Genomic DNA, 15797 nt, shown 5'->3' with positions numbered 1-15797 from the left:
AATCATTGGGACATGTGATTTTAGTGGGACATATGTGGGGGACATGTTTTTATTATTAGGGACATGTGTTTTTATTATTTGGGGACATATATGTTTTGGGGACATGTGTGTTTTGGGGACATATGTGGGGACTGTGTTTGTACTATGTGGTGTGTTGTGTGTTTACACTACACTGATGATCAGTGAGTAAAAAGCTGTAAAAAGCAGCCCATACTCACTGATCATCAGCCGGCTGCAGCGTTCTGCTCTCCTCTCCTCAGCGGTGACTTCCGTGTGAGGAGAGGAGAGCCGATTGCCTAGCAACCGGCTGTTTGTTTACATCACATGACGGCCGTGATTGGACACGGCCGTCATGTGATCAGGAGGGCCAATCACAGAGCCCTCCTGCCGATCTGAGATGTGCCGTGTCCGGGTGACACGAGCACATCGGGATCGCGCCGCTGCGCGAGCGCGCGCGCGCACGATCCCGCTACTCCTGAAGGACGTTCCTGAACGGCCTATCAGGAGTAGACGGCTCCCACCCGGCCGTATATATGCATTGGCCGGGTGGGAAGTGGTTAAGTAGTGGATGTGTTTGGATTATTTGTGGGAAATAAGGATATTCTTTAGTGTTCCTTTAACCACTTGACCACTGGGCACTTAAACACCCTTAATAACCAGACCAATTTTCAGCTTTTGGTGCTCTCACATTTTGAATGACAATTACTGGACCTATATGAAATTTTTGTCCTTTTTTTCACACAAATAGAGCTTTCTTTTGGTGGTATTTAATCACCTCTCAGTTTTTTATTTTTTGTGCTATAAAAGAAAAAAGACCGAAAATTCAGCAAAAAAATTAATTTTTCTTCGTTTCTGTTATAAAATTTAGCAGATTAGTAATTTTTTCTTCATAAATTTTGGCCAAAATTTATACTACTACATATCTTTGGTAAAAATAAGTACAAATTGGTGGATATTATTTGGTCTTTGTGAAAGTTATAGAGTCCACAAGCTATGGTGCCAATATCTGAAAATTGATCACACCTGAAGTACTGATGGCCTATTTCAATTCTTGAGACCCTAACATGCCAGAAAAGTACAAATACCCCCCAAATGACCCCTTTTTGGAAAGAAGACATTCCAATGTATTTAGTAAGAGGCATGATGAGTTTTTTGAAGTTGTAATTTTTTCCCACAATTCTTTGCAAAATCAAGATTTTTTTTCCTTTTTTTTTTCCCACAAAATTGTCATATTATCAGGTTATTTCTCACACACAGCATATGCATACCACAAATTACACCCCAAAACACATTCTGCTATTACTCCCGAGTACAGCGATACCACATGTGTGAGACTTTTACACAGTGTGGCCACATACAGAGGCCCCAAAATGCAGGGAGCGCCATCAGGCGTTCTGGAGCACCCAGGACAATTCTGACATTTCTCTCCTACATGTAAAAATCATCATTTATTTGCTAGAAAATTACACAGAACCCCAAAACATTATATATTTTTTTATCAAAGACCCTGGAGAATACAATGGTGGTCATTGCAAATTTTTATCTCACACGGTATTTTTCGAACGCGTTATACCAGTAAAGTTAGCCCAATTTTTGCATAAAGTGAAAGATGAAGTTATGCTGAGTAAATAGATACCTAACATGTCACTCTTCAAAATTGCACATGCCCGTGGAATGGCGCCAAGCGTCGCTACTTAAAAAATCCCCATAGGCGACGCTTTAAATTTTTTTTACTGGTTACATGTTTTGAGTTGCAGAGGAGGTCTAGGGCTAGAATTATTGCTCTCGCTCTAACGTTCGCAGCAATACCTCACATGTGTGGTTTGAACACCGTTTTCATATGTGGGCGGGGCTTAGGTTTGCGTTCGCTTCTGCATGCGAGCACATGGGGACAGGGGCGCTTTAAAAAAAAATTTTTTTTATTATTGTTTATTTTACTTTATTTATTTTAGTTTGATATTTTTTTCCCCAAAAATAAATTTTTGATCACTTTTATTCCTATTACAAGGAATGTAAACATCCCTTGTAATAGGAATATGGGATGACAGGTCCTCTTTACAGTGAAATGTGGGGGTCAATATGACCCCACATCTCACCTCTAGGCTGGCTTTGATCGTACTGGCGAGTTGGTAGAAGCACCGGAGGGCAGTGAGGGGTGGGGGGGGCGTCTATGGCTGGGTATTGCAGGGTATCACCAAGTATGACTGGGTATGGCAATTTATGGCAGGGTATTGCAGAGTATTGGTGGGGTATTGGCGGGTATTGGGGGGTATTGCAGAGTATTGGGGGTATTGCAGAGTATTAGGGGTATTGCAGAGTATTGGGGGGTACTGCAGAGTAATGGCAGGGTACTGCAGAGTATTGGGGGGTACTGCAGAGTAATGGGGGGTACTGCAGAGTAATGGCAGGGTACTGCAGAGTATTGGGGGTACTGCAGAGTAATGGCAGGGTACTGCAGAGTATTGGGGGGTACTGCAGAGTAATGGCAGGGTACTGCAGAGTATTGGGGGTACTGCAGAGTAATGGCAGGGTACTGCAGAGTATTGGGGGGTACTGCAGAGTATTGGGGGTACTGCAGAGTAATGGCGGGGTACTGCAGAGTAATGGGGGTTACTGCAGAGTAATGGCGGGTACTGCAGAGTAATGGCGGGGTACTGCAGAGTAATGGCGGGTACTGCAGAGTAATGGCGGGTACTGCAGAGTATTGGGGGGGTACTGCAGAGTAATGGCAGGGTACTGCAGAGTAATGGGGGGTACTGCAGAGTATTGGGGGGGTACTGCAGAGTAATGGCAGGGTATTGCAGAGTAATGGGGAGTAGTGCAGAGTAATGGCAGGGTACTGCAGAATATTGCAGGGTATTGCAGAGTATTGGCAGGGAATTGGCAGGGAATTGAGGGGTTAAATTCGGTGAGCAGCGATGTGGGCACTGCAGATGCAGCCAACACCGATCTCTTTCCCCTCCGCTGTACTGATCGGTACAGAGAGGGGGAGGGAGGAACCGGCGTCATAACATGACGCCGGTTTGTTTACAAGTGATCACTCCATCATTTGACGGAGCGATCACGTGGTAAACGGCCGCGACGAGCGGGCGTTTACCGTGATCCGTGATGCGCCGGGTCCCCAGGGGGCGCGCGAGAGCAGAATTCTGGGAGGCCGTTAATTAACGGCCTCTCAGAGTTAAACAACCGCCCTGAAGCCGTTAATCGGCAATGGGCGGTTGTTAAGTGGTTAAAGTAGTTATAAACCTCTGACATGAAACAAAGCACACCCCTCCCTCCTCATTGGATTATCTTTACATAGACTATCCTCCCTTCAGTCCATCATGAATGTTGCCTGGCTCTTCCATCTTACAAACCTGTCCTCCACCCCTCTCTGCCAATCCCTCCACTGGCTTCCACTCACCCTACAAATTAAACTCAAAGTACTAACAATGCAGTAGTTTACAATGCCATCCACAACTCGCCCACAGCCACATCATTGGCCTAGTTTCAAAATACAAACCAAGCCGTTCTCATTGGTCCTCTCAAAACCTCCTGCTCTCAAGCTCCCTTGTCACCTCCCATGCTTACCTCCAGAGCTTTTCCCGTCCTTTGGAACTCCCTACCCCAATCTGTCCAACTGTCTCCTAATCTATCCATCTGTAAATGATCCCCGAAAACCCTTCTTTTTAAAATCCGGCTTCTAACAAATACATGGTTTTACTTTGTCCAACAGCTCATTTCCCGCAGCTATTAACTTTTGTATCAATTGACCCTCCCTCTTAGATTGTACGCTCTAACAAATGGGCCCATCTGATTCCTCTTGTACCAAATTGTATTTAAACTGTAATTGCTGCGCAAACTGTTGGCACTAAATAAATCCTGTATAATAATAATAATAATAATATAGTGTGTACTTTTAAGATAACTAAATGTAATTTCTGTTTGATGCTTTATTCCTCTGTTATTCCTCTGTTATCAGCATTATTCACTTCTGACAAGTTTTTCTGATATAAAGAGAAAACAGATGACAGGGAAGGGATCTCCAGTACACAGCCTGTGATTGACCGCCTCACCTCTGTTCCTGTGTGCTGCTGTGTAGAGGGGCCTGTGTCCCTTTTCTCCAATTAGCTATCAGAGCTCTTCTCACTTAGCTCTGCAGTGTGTAACTTCAGCTCTCTGCCCCCTTTTTTTCAGACAGCTCAGACAAGCTTTATAAATTCTGCACTTTGAATGGCTGTAAAGAAGAGAAGACTGAAGTTAAACAGGTACAACTTATGTAGGAATATATCTTTGTATCACCTGAGGCCAGTCACTTCACTGGCTATATGGTGGTTTACAACCACTTTAAGTATTCCTCTCTTTTATGTCCCCTAGACTAAATGAAAGTTAGAGCCTTGCTGTAGAAGAGACTACTAAAAAGATTTTTTTATCAGCTGACTGATGTTGAGCATTACAGCAAGTGATAGTTTCCATTTACAGGCTGTTTTTTTGTCCACAATCCATAAATCTATATATATATATATATATATATATACTGTATATAGGTAAACAATCATAAAAGGTTGTTAATCTGTATATAAAGGTAAAAACCAGCATTCCACTAAGTTATACACTCAAACACATAAGCCTCGTACATGCGATCGGATTGTTCGCCAACAAAACCGTGGAATTTTGTCCGAAGGGCGTTGGCCCAAACTTGTCTTGCATATACACGGCCACACAAATGTTGGCCAACAATTACGAATGTAGTGACGTACTAGACGTACTATGTGTTTTTCAGCTCTTTAGCACCACCCTTTGGGCTCCTTCTGCTAATTTTGTGTTTGTAGAAGTTTGGTGAGTGTTGATTTGCGCTTTTCATTTCGCACTTTTTATTTCACACTTTTCATTTCACATTTTTAATTTTGCGCTTTTCAGTTTGTTTCTGAAGAGCCGTTCGTCAACCAGCCATGTTGTGGAATCGGAGGAAATAACGTGTTATTTATTATTGGCCTTTTAGTTATTGCTTTGACATTATTATTTTTTTGGTTGAATAATGATTTGATTTGGTATATTTTCTATATTTTTGGATGCATAGAATGCACTTTTTGGTTATATTGGCAGATAGCATGTCTAATTTTATGTTATTTTATTTTATTTTTTTAATGCACAGTAAAAAAAATTGTGGAGAATAATACTTGGCTATGTGTTTTACTCCAAATGACAGTTTGGGAGTAGGCAGTTACATTTTAACCGATTCCCGACCGGCGCACGCCGATGTACGTCGGCAGAATGGCACGGGCAGGCATATTGGCGTACAGGTATGTCCAATCTTCAATGCCGCCCTGCCATCGCGAGCGCTTCGCCGGCGGGACCCCCGTGAGTCCGGTTGCGGGTCCTGCGGACTTGATCGCCACAGGCATACCCACGATCGTCTCACGGGGCGGCTGAATGGAGGAAATGCAGTGTAAACAGCATTTCCCCATTCTGCCTAGCAACTAGTGACACTGATCTCTGCTCCATGTGATTGGAGCAGAGATCAGTGTTCACTAAATGGAAACCCAGCCCCCCCCCCACAGTTAGTAACACACCCCTAGGAACACTTAACCCCTACACTGCCACCCACTGGTTAACCCCTTCACTGCCAGAGTCATTTACACAGGAATCCCTGCATTTATATAGCACTGATTACTGTATAAATGACAATGGTCCCAAAAATGTGTCAAAAATGTCCGATGTGTCCGCCGCAATGTCAAAGTCACAATAAAAATCGCTGATCGCCCTCATTACTAGTAAAAAATAAAAATAAAAAATTATTAATAAAAATGCCATAAAACTATCCCTATTTTGTAAACGCTATAACTTTTGCGCAAACCAATCAATAATCGCTTATTGCGATTTTTTTTACCAAAAATATGTAGAAGAATACATATCGGCCTAAACTGAGGGGAAAAAAAAGTTTTTTTTTATATTTTTGGGGGATATTTATTATAACAAAAAGTTAAAAATAATGCGTTTTTTTCAAAATTGTCGCTCTATTTTTGTTTATAGCGCAAAAAATAAAAACCGCAGGGGTGATCAAATACCACCTAAAGAAAGCTCTATTTGTTAAAGGTTAACCCTTCCCAGCCAATGTCATTAGTACAGTGAACGTGTATAATATTATCACTGATCACTGTATTAATGTCACTGGTAGCATCATTGTAAGTTAGTCAATTCCCACAAAGTGTTAATTAGTGTCGGATTGTTCGCCGCATTATTGCAGTCCCATTATAAGTCCCTGCCATCATAAAAAATATAAAAAATAAATACAAATTCCAATATATATCATATGTTTTCGACTCTAAATGTCCTTAGTCTGCTTGTCTTCAGCAAACTGTTTTTCAGGCTTTTTTGTGCGTCATCTTTAGAAGAGGTTTCCTTCTAGGAGGACAGCCATGCAGACCAATTTGATGCAGTGTGTGGCGTATGGTCTGAGCACTGACAGGCTGACCCCCCACCCCTTCAACCTCTTCAGCAATTCTGGCAGCACTCATACGTCTATTTCCCAAAGACATCCTCTGGATATCACGTTGAGCATGTGCACTCAACTTCTTTGGTCGACCATGGAGAGGCCTGTTCTGAGTGGAATTTGTCCTGTTAAACTGCTGTATGGTCTTGGCCACCATGCTGCAGCTCAGTTTCAGGGTCATGGCAATCTTCTTATAGCCTAGGCCAGTGATGGCGAACCTTGGCACCCCAGATGTTTTGGAACTACATTTCCCATGATGCTTCTGCACTTTGTAGTATAGTGGAGCATCATGGGAAATGTAGTTCCAAAACATCTGGGGTGCCAAGGTTCGCCATCACTGGCCTAGGCCATCTTTATTTAGAACAACATTTTTTTTTCAAATCCCCAGAGTTCTTTGCCATAAGGTGCCATTTTGAATTTCCAGTGACCAGTATGAGAGTGAGAGCGATAACACCAAATTTAACACACCTGCTCCCCATTCACACCTGAGACCTTGTAACACTAAGGAGTCAGATGACACCAGGAAGGAAAAGTGGATAATTGGGCACAATTTGGACATTTTCACTTAGGGGTGTACTCACTTTTGTTGCCAGCGGTTTAGACATTAATGACTGTGTGTTGAGTTATTTTGGGGGGACAGCAAATTTACACTGTTATACAAGCTGTACACTCACTAATTTACATAGCAAAGTGTTATTTCTTCAGTGTTGTCACATAAAAAGACATAATAAAATATTTACAAAAATGAAAGGGGTGTACTCACTTTTGTGAGATACTGTATCTGTTACAGTCAGAGAATGAGCACATGACTCAGACACCACTAGATCTACATTTTAGATTTTTTGTTTCTAAAAATAACAAACACGTCTTTATATCTTATAGCTCTATATCATTCCTCTAAGGCTAGACTTAAAGTTATATTAAAGGCTTGTTTTTTATTTTTTTGTTACAAAAATAATAGACATGTCATACTTACCTGCAATAGTTTTGCACAGGTCAGTCTTGATCCTCCTCTTCATGGGTCCCTCGCTGGCGCTCTAGGCCCCTCCCTCTTGCCACATGCTCCCATAGCAAGCTGCTTGCTCTGGGGGCACTCATGCATGCTCACTCCCGATCCAGCTATCTGTGTTCATAAGACACAGAGAGCGTGGCTCAGCCCTGACCCTCACTCCCTCCTACATAGTTAGGTTGAAAAAAGACACAAATCCATCCAGTTCAACCATAAAAAAAAAAAAATATATCATACAATCCAATATACCCAATTCTATACCCACAGTTGATCCAGAGGAAGGCAAAAAACCCCAGCAGAGCATGCTCCAATTTGCTACAGCAGGGGAAAAATTCCTTTCTGATCCCCCAAAAGGCAATCAGATCTTCCCTGGATCAACTTTACCTATAAATGTTAATATCTCGTTATATTATGTACATTTAGGAAAGTATCCAGGCCTTTCTTAAAGCAATCTACTGAGCTGGCCAGAACCACCTCTGGAGGGAGTCTATTCCACATTTTCACAGCTCTTACTGTGAAGAAACCTTTCTATATTTTCGAGATGAAATCTCTTTTCCTCTAGATGTAGAGTGCCCCCATGTCCTCTGTGTTGACCATAAAGTGAATAACTCAACACCAATTTCATTATATGGACCCCTTATATATTTGAACATGTTGATCATATCCCCCAGTATTCTCCTCTTCTCAAGAGTGAATAAATTCAGTTCCTCTAATCTCTTCTCATAGCTGAGCTCCTTTTTACGGTTCCCCAATATCCTTTTTGAGAACTGGTGCCCAAATCTGAACTGCATATTCCAAATGAGGTGTTACTAATGGCACACAAGTACATGCCTCTCTTAATACAAGAAAGGACTTTGCTCGCTTTGGAAACCGCAGCTTGGCATTACATGCTATTATTGAGCTTATGATCTACCAAAACCCCCAGATCCTTCTCCACTATGGATTCCTCCAGTTGTATTCCCCCTAGCATTTATGATGCATGCATATTCTTAGCCCCCAAGTGCATAACTTTACATGTATCAATATTAAACCTCATCTGCCACATAGTCGCCCAAGTAGACAGAGCATTGAAGTCAGCTTGTAAATTGGAGACATCCTGTAAGGAGGTTATTCCACTGCATAACTTGGTGTCATCTGCAAACACGGAAATGTTACTTTTAATCCCAGACCCAATATCATTTATAAAGATATTAGGAAGTAAGGGTCCCAGCACTGAACCTTGGGGTACACCACTGATAACCTTAGACCATTCAGAGTAAGAGTCATTAATCACTACTTTCTGAATTCTGTCAGTTAGCCAGTCTTCTATCCACTTACAAACTGATATTTCCAAGCCTGTATAATTTACCTTACACATGAGCCGTGTGTGCGGAACTGTATTGAACGCTTTTGCAAAATCCAAGTATACCACGTCTATAGCCACCCCTCTGTCCAAGGTTTTAATTACTTCTTCATGAAAAGAAATAAGGTTTGTGTGACAATTTCTCTCTTTCATGAATCCAGGCTGTCTGTTGCTTAATTTTTTTTTTTTCCAGCAAGAACTCGTCTATGTGGTCTTTTATTAATCTCCCCAGTGTCTTCCCGGCTATAGAAGTTAAACTAACAGGTCTGTAGTTACTTGGTAAAGACTTTGGTCCCTTTTTAAATATAGGCACCACATTGGCCCTGCGCCAATCAGGGCTGGTGCAAGGATTTTTGGCACCCTAGGCAAAACCTAATTCTGCCGCCCCCATTGGCTTCACCCTTGACTCCACCCCCTTCTCCCTGCCCATGTGACAGAAGGCGCCGCTATACAGGATGCATTGGTTCCAGTGATGTGCTGCACCTCTAATTACACTACTGGTTGGACGGAGCATCTGCCTGAGACTGAGTTAGTTACATGCTGCAGCCTGAAGAGCATGCAGATGTGGAGGGAAACCAGCAGACGGGCGCCCCTAGGCAGCAGTGCGCCCTAGGCGGCTGCCTAGTTTGCCTAGTGGTAGCACTGGCCCTGGTGCCAATCCAGTCATACTATTCCTGTCATTAATGAGTCCCTAAAAATTAGATACAATGGCTTTGAAATAACAGAGCTCAATTCTTTTAGGATCTGTGGGTGGATGCCATCTGGTCCAGGTGCTTTATCCACCTTTATTCTGTCTAAATATTTCTGGACCATATCACCTTTGAGCCGTTGTGGCTCATTCAGGGCTGTGCTACTACCACCCCCATTATGGACATGAGCTCCCCCATGCTCTTTTGTATACACAGAGCTGAAGAAAGTATTTAATAAATTAGCCTTCTCTTTGTCCCCAGTCATCCACTCTAGAATATTTTGTAAAGGACCATGCTCAGACCTGACCTTTTTACTATTAATATATTTGAATATTTTTTTTGGGTTTGTCCTACTATCTTTTGCAATCTGTCATTCGTTTTGAATCTTTGCATCTTTGATTTCCTTTTTACATATTCTGTTAAATTCTTTGTAACATTTGCAACGACACTAGTGTTCCTTCATTTTTATATTTTTTGAAAGCTCTTTTCTTATTGTTTATAGCTTTTTTAATTTTGACCATGAGCCACATAGGTTTTATTTTTAGCTTTTTAGCTGGCTGTGACTGATGGCAGCGGGAGCCAATGGCTTCTGCTGCTGCATCTCAGCCAGTAAGGCCCCATTCACACCTAAGCGTTTTGTAGCTTGAAGCCTGAAGCTACAAAATGCTGGAGGGGAAAAAATCTATTATTCTCAATGAAGATGGTTCACATCTCCACTCCAAGTCGCCTGAAGCCGAACGCCTGAAGCTCAAACAAGTTATGGACCCTTTTTTCCACTTGAATCGGGCAGATTTGGGCATTTTTCTTCTTTTTACATTGGTGACCTTTTGCCCCACACAAAATCGTGGCAAAACATGGTACAAAATGCCGCAAAAAAAGCCACAAAATTCCGGTAAAATTGCGCAATTTCTTCCTGAAAACGCTATGCTCAGGTGTGAATAGGGCCTAAGGAGGGAAAAGGGAGATCTTAGGCTCTCTTGTACATTGTTGGATCAAGATCAGACTTACGGAAGTATTTGGGGGGAGGGGTTGAGGGGGGAGCTGCACACTGAAGGTGTGAAGGTTTTTACCTTCATCCATAGAATAAACTTTAGCCTTTAGAACCACTTTAATGCTTTTTTTTGTAAGTATGTAGTTGTATATGAAGTGCATGTAGTGTTAGATTTCCACAGATTTTAGGGCTTTTTTTTAGAAAATAGATGCAGGAACTCCCCCTGTCTGAGGGAACCCTATTTCTCCACCCCTACCCACCTTTCAGCTCCATTCCTTGGTTCCATTCCCTACCTACCTCCCAGTACTCTTTTAGACAATACAGAACAAAGTCTAATTTGTATGGAATTTGGTAATGATAACAAGAAAAGCAGTACAATGGATTCCTAAAAGATACCCCTAACAACAATGGACCACCCACGACAAAATTTCCCCCTCCCCGCCCAGTAGGGATGAGCCGAACACCCCCCGGTTCGGTTCGCACCAGAACTTTCGAACGGACCCCAAATTCGAACGAACTTTAGAACCCCATTGAAGTCTATGGGACTCGAACGTTCGAAATTAAAAGTGCTAATTTTAACGGCTAATATGCAAGATACTGTCCTAAAAAGGGTTTGGGGACCTGGCTCCTGCCCCAGGGGACATGGGTCAATGCCTAAAATGTTTTTAAAAATGGCCATTTTGGCGGGAGCACTGATTTTAATGATGATTAAAGTGAAAAAAAAAGTGAAATATTCCTTTAAATATGGTGCCTGGGGGGTGTCTGTAGTATGCCTGTGAAGTGCCACGTGTTTCCCGTGTTTAGAACAGTCCCTGCACAAAATGACATTAAACAGAAATAACATCATTGAAAACTGCTTGCGGTTTTAATGTTATATCTGGTTCCTGCAATATGGTTGAAAACCATTGAGAAAAATGGCATGGGTAGCCCTCCCTGCCCATTACCAGCCCCTTTGGGTCTTGTACGCATATCAAGGGGAACCCTGTACCCATATTAAAAAAAGGAAATGCGTGTGGCCCCCAGGCCCTATATACTCAGAACAGCAGTATACAGGTGGTGCAAACAAGACAGGGACTGTGTAGGTTTGTTGTGTTAAGTTGAATCTGTTTGTAATTTTCAACTGGTACATTTTTAAAGTGTAGCTCCAGTCAAAAAAACTATTTTTAAGCTTTTTGGAAAACATAGGGAAGGGTTATCACCCCTGTATAATTTGTTTTGTCATCCATCTCTTTTCATCTCACTTGCTGTTGTCTCCTTCCGTTTGCAAGTAGGAGATGTTTGTAAGTTGGATGTTTGAAAGTAGGGGCCTGCCCTATATGCTCTGCAGAAATGGCAGAACAAGGTGTTGGTTTTGCCACAACATTGTAAGCCCTGAAAGTGACTCTTGCTGGGCGCTGGAGCGCCCTGCTGTGAACGATTATATCAAGAATTGTAATTACATGCCATTGTTGAACAGTGGTAGAAAAATTTACCTTTGGTGGTTGTGGTGCTGGTGCCACAACACTATAAGTCCTCACAGTTACTCTGGGTGGGCACAGGAACGGGCCCTCCTGTGAAATATTATATCAAGAATTGTAATTACATGTCCCTGTTAAACAGGGGCAGAAAAATTGGGCCTTAGGCACTGGTGCTGGTGCCACGACACTGCAACCTCTCCCATATACTCTAGTTTTATTGCAGGAGTTAGCCCTGCTGCAAAGCATTGCATCAAAAATTGTAATTAAACGCCCCTGTTAAACAGGGGCAGAAAAATTGGGCCTTAGGCACTGGTGCTGGTGCAAACACAGTGCAACCTCTCCCATATACTCTAGTTTTATTGCAGGAATTAGCCCTGCTGCAAAGCATTGCATCAAAAATTGTACTTAAACGCCCCTGTTAAACAGGGGCAGAAAAATTGGGCCTTAGGCACTGGTACTGTTGCCACCACACTGCAACCTCTCACATATACTCTAGTTTTATTGCAGGAATTAGCCCTGCTGCAAAGCATTGCATCAAAAATTGTACTTAAACGCCCCTATTAAACAGGGGCAGAAAAATTGGGCCTTAGGCACTGGTGCTGGTGCCACCACACTGCAACCTCTCCCATATACTCTAGTTTTATTGCAGGAATTAGCCCTGCTGCAAAGCATTGCATCAAAAATTGTACTTAAACGCCCCTGTTAAACAGGGGCAGAAAAATTGGGCCTTAGGCACTGGTGCTGGTGCCACCACACTGCAACCTCTCCCATATACTCTAGTTTTATTGCAGGAATTAGCCCTGCTGCAAAGCATTGCATCAAAAATTGTACTTAAACGCCCCTGTTAAACAGGGGCAGAAAAATTGGGCCTTAGGCACTGGTGCTGTTGCCACCACACTGCAACCTCTCCCATATACTCTAGTTTTATTGCAGGAATTAGCCCTGCTGCAAAGCATTGCATCAAAAATTGTACTTAAACGCCCCCGTTAAACAGGGGCAGAAAAATTGGGCCTTAGGCACTGGTGCTGGTGCCACCACACTGCAACCTATCCCATATACTCTAGTTTTATTGCAGGAATTAGCCCTGCTGCAAAGCATTGCATCAAAAATTGTACTTAAACGCCCCTGTTAAACAGGGGCAGAAAAATTGGGCCTTGGGCACTGGTGCTGGTGCCACCACACTGCAACCTCTCCCATATACTCTAGTTTTATTGCAGGAATTAACCCTGCTGCAAAGCATTGCATCAAAAATTGTACTTAAACGCCCCTGTTAAACAGGGGCAGAAAAATTGGGCTGATGGCATCACCCAGAACCAGAAATGTTCTTCCAACATATCAGCGGAGGAGGAAGAGGATAGACAATCAACATAACAGGACAGTCACTCAGCATCAGCATAGGCAGTCTTGAAGGGATGTGATATTTCCAAAAAAATTATTCGGTTACATCAGCTTCAGGTGCTTGGTAGCTGTGGGTGATCCAAGACTGATTCATCTTGATGAAGGTCAGTCGATCAACTGATTCGGTGGACAGGCGCACCCTGTGATCGGTAACAAAGCCACCAGCAGCACTGAAGGTGTGTTCCGAAAGAACGCTGGATGCAGGACAGGCCAGTAGCTCAATTGCATACTGTGCAAGCTCTGGCCAGTGATCCATCCTCAAGACCCAGTAAGCCAGAGGATTTTCGGTGGGAAAGGTGTCCAAGTCTGACCTTGCCCCTAGGTATTCCTGCACCATGTAAATCAGACGCTGGCGATGGTTGCTGGAACCGATTTAAATACCTTGGGGCTGCGGACTAAAAAATTGTCTGAAAGCATCAGTCAGACGGCCACCTTCTCCACCGCTCCTTCTGACCGATGCCTCAGCAACACGTTGTCCAGGACCAGGAGTTTTTAACCTCCCAGTCTCTGGGAACGCATTGCACAGACCTTTCTGCAAGGCCTCCCGGGGATGTCTCATCCTCTGCTCCCTCTGCGATGGCAAGATAAGGTCGGCAACCTTATCCTTGTACCGTGGATCAAGGAGAGTGGCCAGCCAATAATGGTCCCTCTCCTTGATCCGAAGAATACGAGGATCCTTCCGAAGGCTTTACAGGATCAGGGAGGCCATGCAGCGTAGGTTAGCTGAGGCATTCGGTCCGGAGTCCTCTGGGTCACTAAGGGCAACATGATCCGCAGCTACCTCCTCCCAGCCACGTACAAGTCCACGTGTTTCTTGGGACTGTAAATCATCCCTACAAGACTGCTGCTGCTGATGCTGAGTGCCAGCCTCCACCTCCATGCTGACACAATCATCCTCCTCCTCCTCTTCCTCCTCCTCATCCTCTTCCTGTGTGATGGGTGGCACAGCAGAAACACTGTCTGGATAAAGGGGGCCTTGAGAGGCAAGGAAGTCCTCCCCTTCCTGCCTCTGTTCTGCCTCAAGTGCCCTGTCCATTATTCCACGCAGTGTATGCTCCAAGAGGTGGACAAGAGGTACAGTGTCACTGATGCATGCACTGTCACTGCTCACCATCCTTGTGGCCTCCTCAAACGGTGACAGGACAGTGCATGCATCCCTGATCATGCCCCACTGGCGTGGTGAGAAAATACCAAGCTCCTCTGACTCTGTCCTGGTGCCGTAGTCGCACAGGTACTCATTGATGGCCCTCTGTTGCGTGTGCAGCCGCTGCAGCATGGCCAACGTTGAGTTCCACCTGGTGGGCATGTCACATATAAAGCGGTTCTTGGGCAGGTTCAACTCCTTTTGGAGCTCAGCCAGCCGAGCACAGGCATTAAATGATCGGCGAAAATGCACACAGACTTTCCTGGCCTGCTTCAGGACATCCTGTAAGCCCGGGTACCTGCCCAAGAACCGCTGCACCACCAGGTTAAGGACGTGAGCTACACAGGGCACATGGGTCAGTTGTCCCTGTCGGAGGGCGGAGAGGAGGTTGGTGCCATTGTCACAAGCCACCATTCCTGGCTTAAGCTGGCGTGGCGTCAACCACCTCTCGGCCTGCCCCTGCAGAGCTGACAAAATATCCGCCCCAGTGTGGCTCCTGTCCCCCAAACAAACCAGCGCAAGCACGGTATGGCATCGTTTTGCCTGCGTACTTGCGTAGCCCCTGGAACGCCTATGGAGCACCGCTGGTTCTGAGGACAGAGCACTGGAAGAGGCCATGGAGGAAGAAGAAGAGGAGGGGGTGGAGGAGAGAGGTGTGTCACAACCAATAGTAGCATTTTGGAGGCGTGGTGGCGGAACAACCTCCAACACTATTGCACCTTGTCCTGCATCCTTCCCAGCTGCCAGAAGAGTGATCCAATGGGCCGTGAAAGACAGGTAACGTCCCTGTACATGCCTGCTGGACCATGAGTCAGCGGTAATATGCACCTTACCGCTGACCGCCCTGTCCAGCGAGGCAAGGACATTGCCTTCCACATGCCGGTAGAGAGTCAGAATCGCCTTCTGTGAGAAAAAGTGGCGTTTGGGGACCTGCCACTGAGGAACTGCACATTTTACAAACTCACAGAAGGGGGCCGAGTCTACCAAGTGAAAAGGCAGCAGTTGAAGTGCTAGCAATTTAGCCAAGCTAGCATTCAACCGCTGGGCATGTGGATGGCTGGGAGTGAACTTCTTTCGCCGGTCCAGCAGCTGGGGCAGGGGCATTTGCCTGCTATAATCGGAAGTGGGTGTACTGCTAGCAGAGTGCCCGGAAGCATTTGGCTGTGACACACCTAATTCTACACCTTCATTCCTCTCAGAGCAGGTTTCAGAGAGGACTGAAGGTCTAGTGGGGTTGGAGATGCCAGCTGATGAGGAGCAAGGAGAGGTCCGCTTTGTTCTTTGGTGTGGGTCTT

At 44.4% G+C, this 15797-nt stretch overlaps 1 protein-coding gene across 1 annotated transcript in view; it reads left to right on the top strand.

The window, feature by feature from the left end:
* The first annotated feature begins 4173 nt into the window (after positions 1-4173).
* Positions 4174-15797, top strand: part of LOC143960839 (olfactory receptor 2D2-like) — a 32631-nt gene continuing 21007 nt past the window's right edge. Inside the window, exon 1 of the mRNA XM_077469780.1 lies at positions 4174-4247. The gene's annotated coding sequence lies outside the window, so the exon portion shown is untranslated. The remainder of the gene's footprint in view (positions 4248-15797) is intronic.

This window comes from Lithobates pipiens, unplaced genomic scaffold (genome assembly GCF_037356315.1).
Source record: "Lithobates pipiens isolate NorthernLeopardFrog02 unplaced genomic scaffold, aLitPip1_a1.2 Scaffold_8, whole genome shotgun sequence".
NCBI classification, from domain to species: domain Eukaryota; kingdom Metazoa; phylum Chordata; class Amphibia; order Anura; family Ranidae; genus Lithobates; species Lithobates pipiens.
This window is presented reverse-complemented; position numbering and strand designations above follow the sequence as displayed.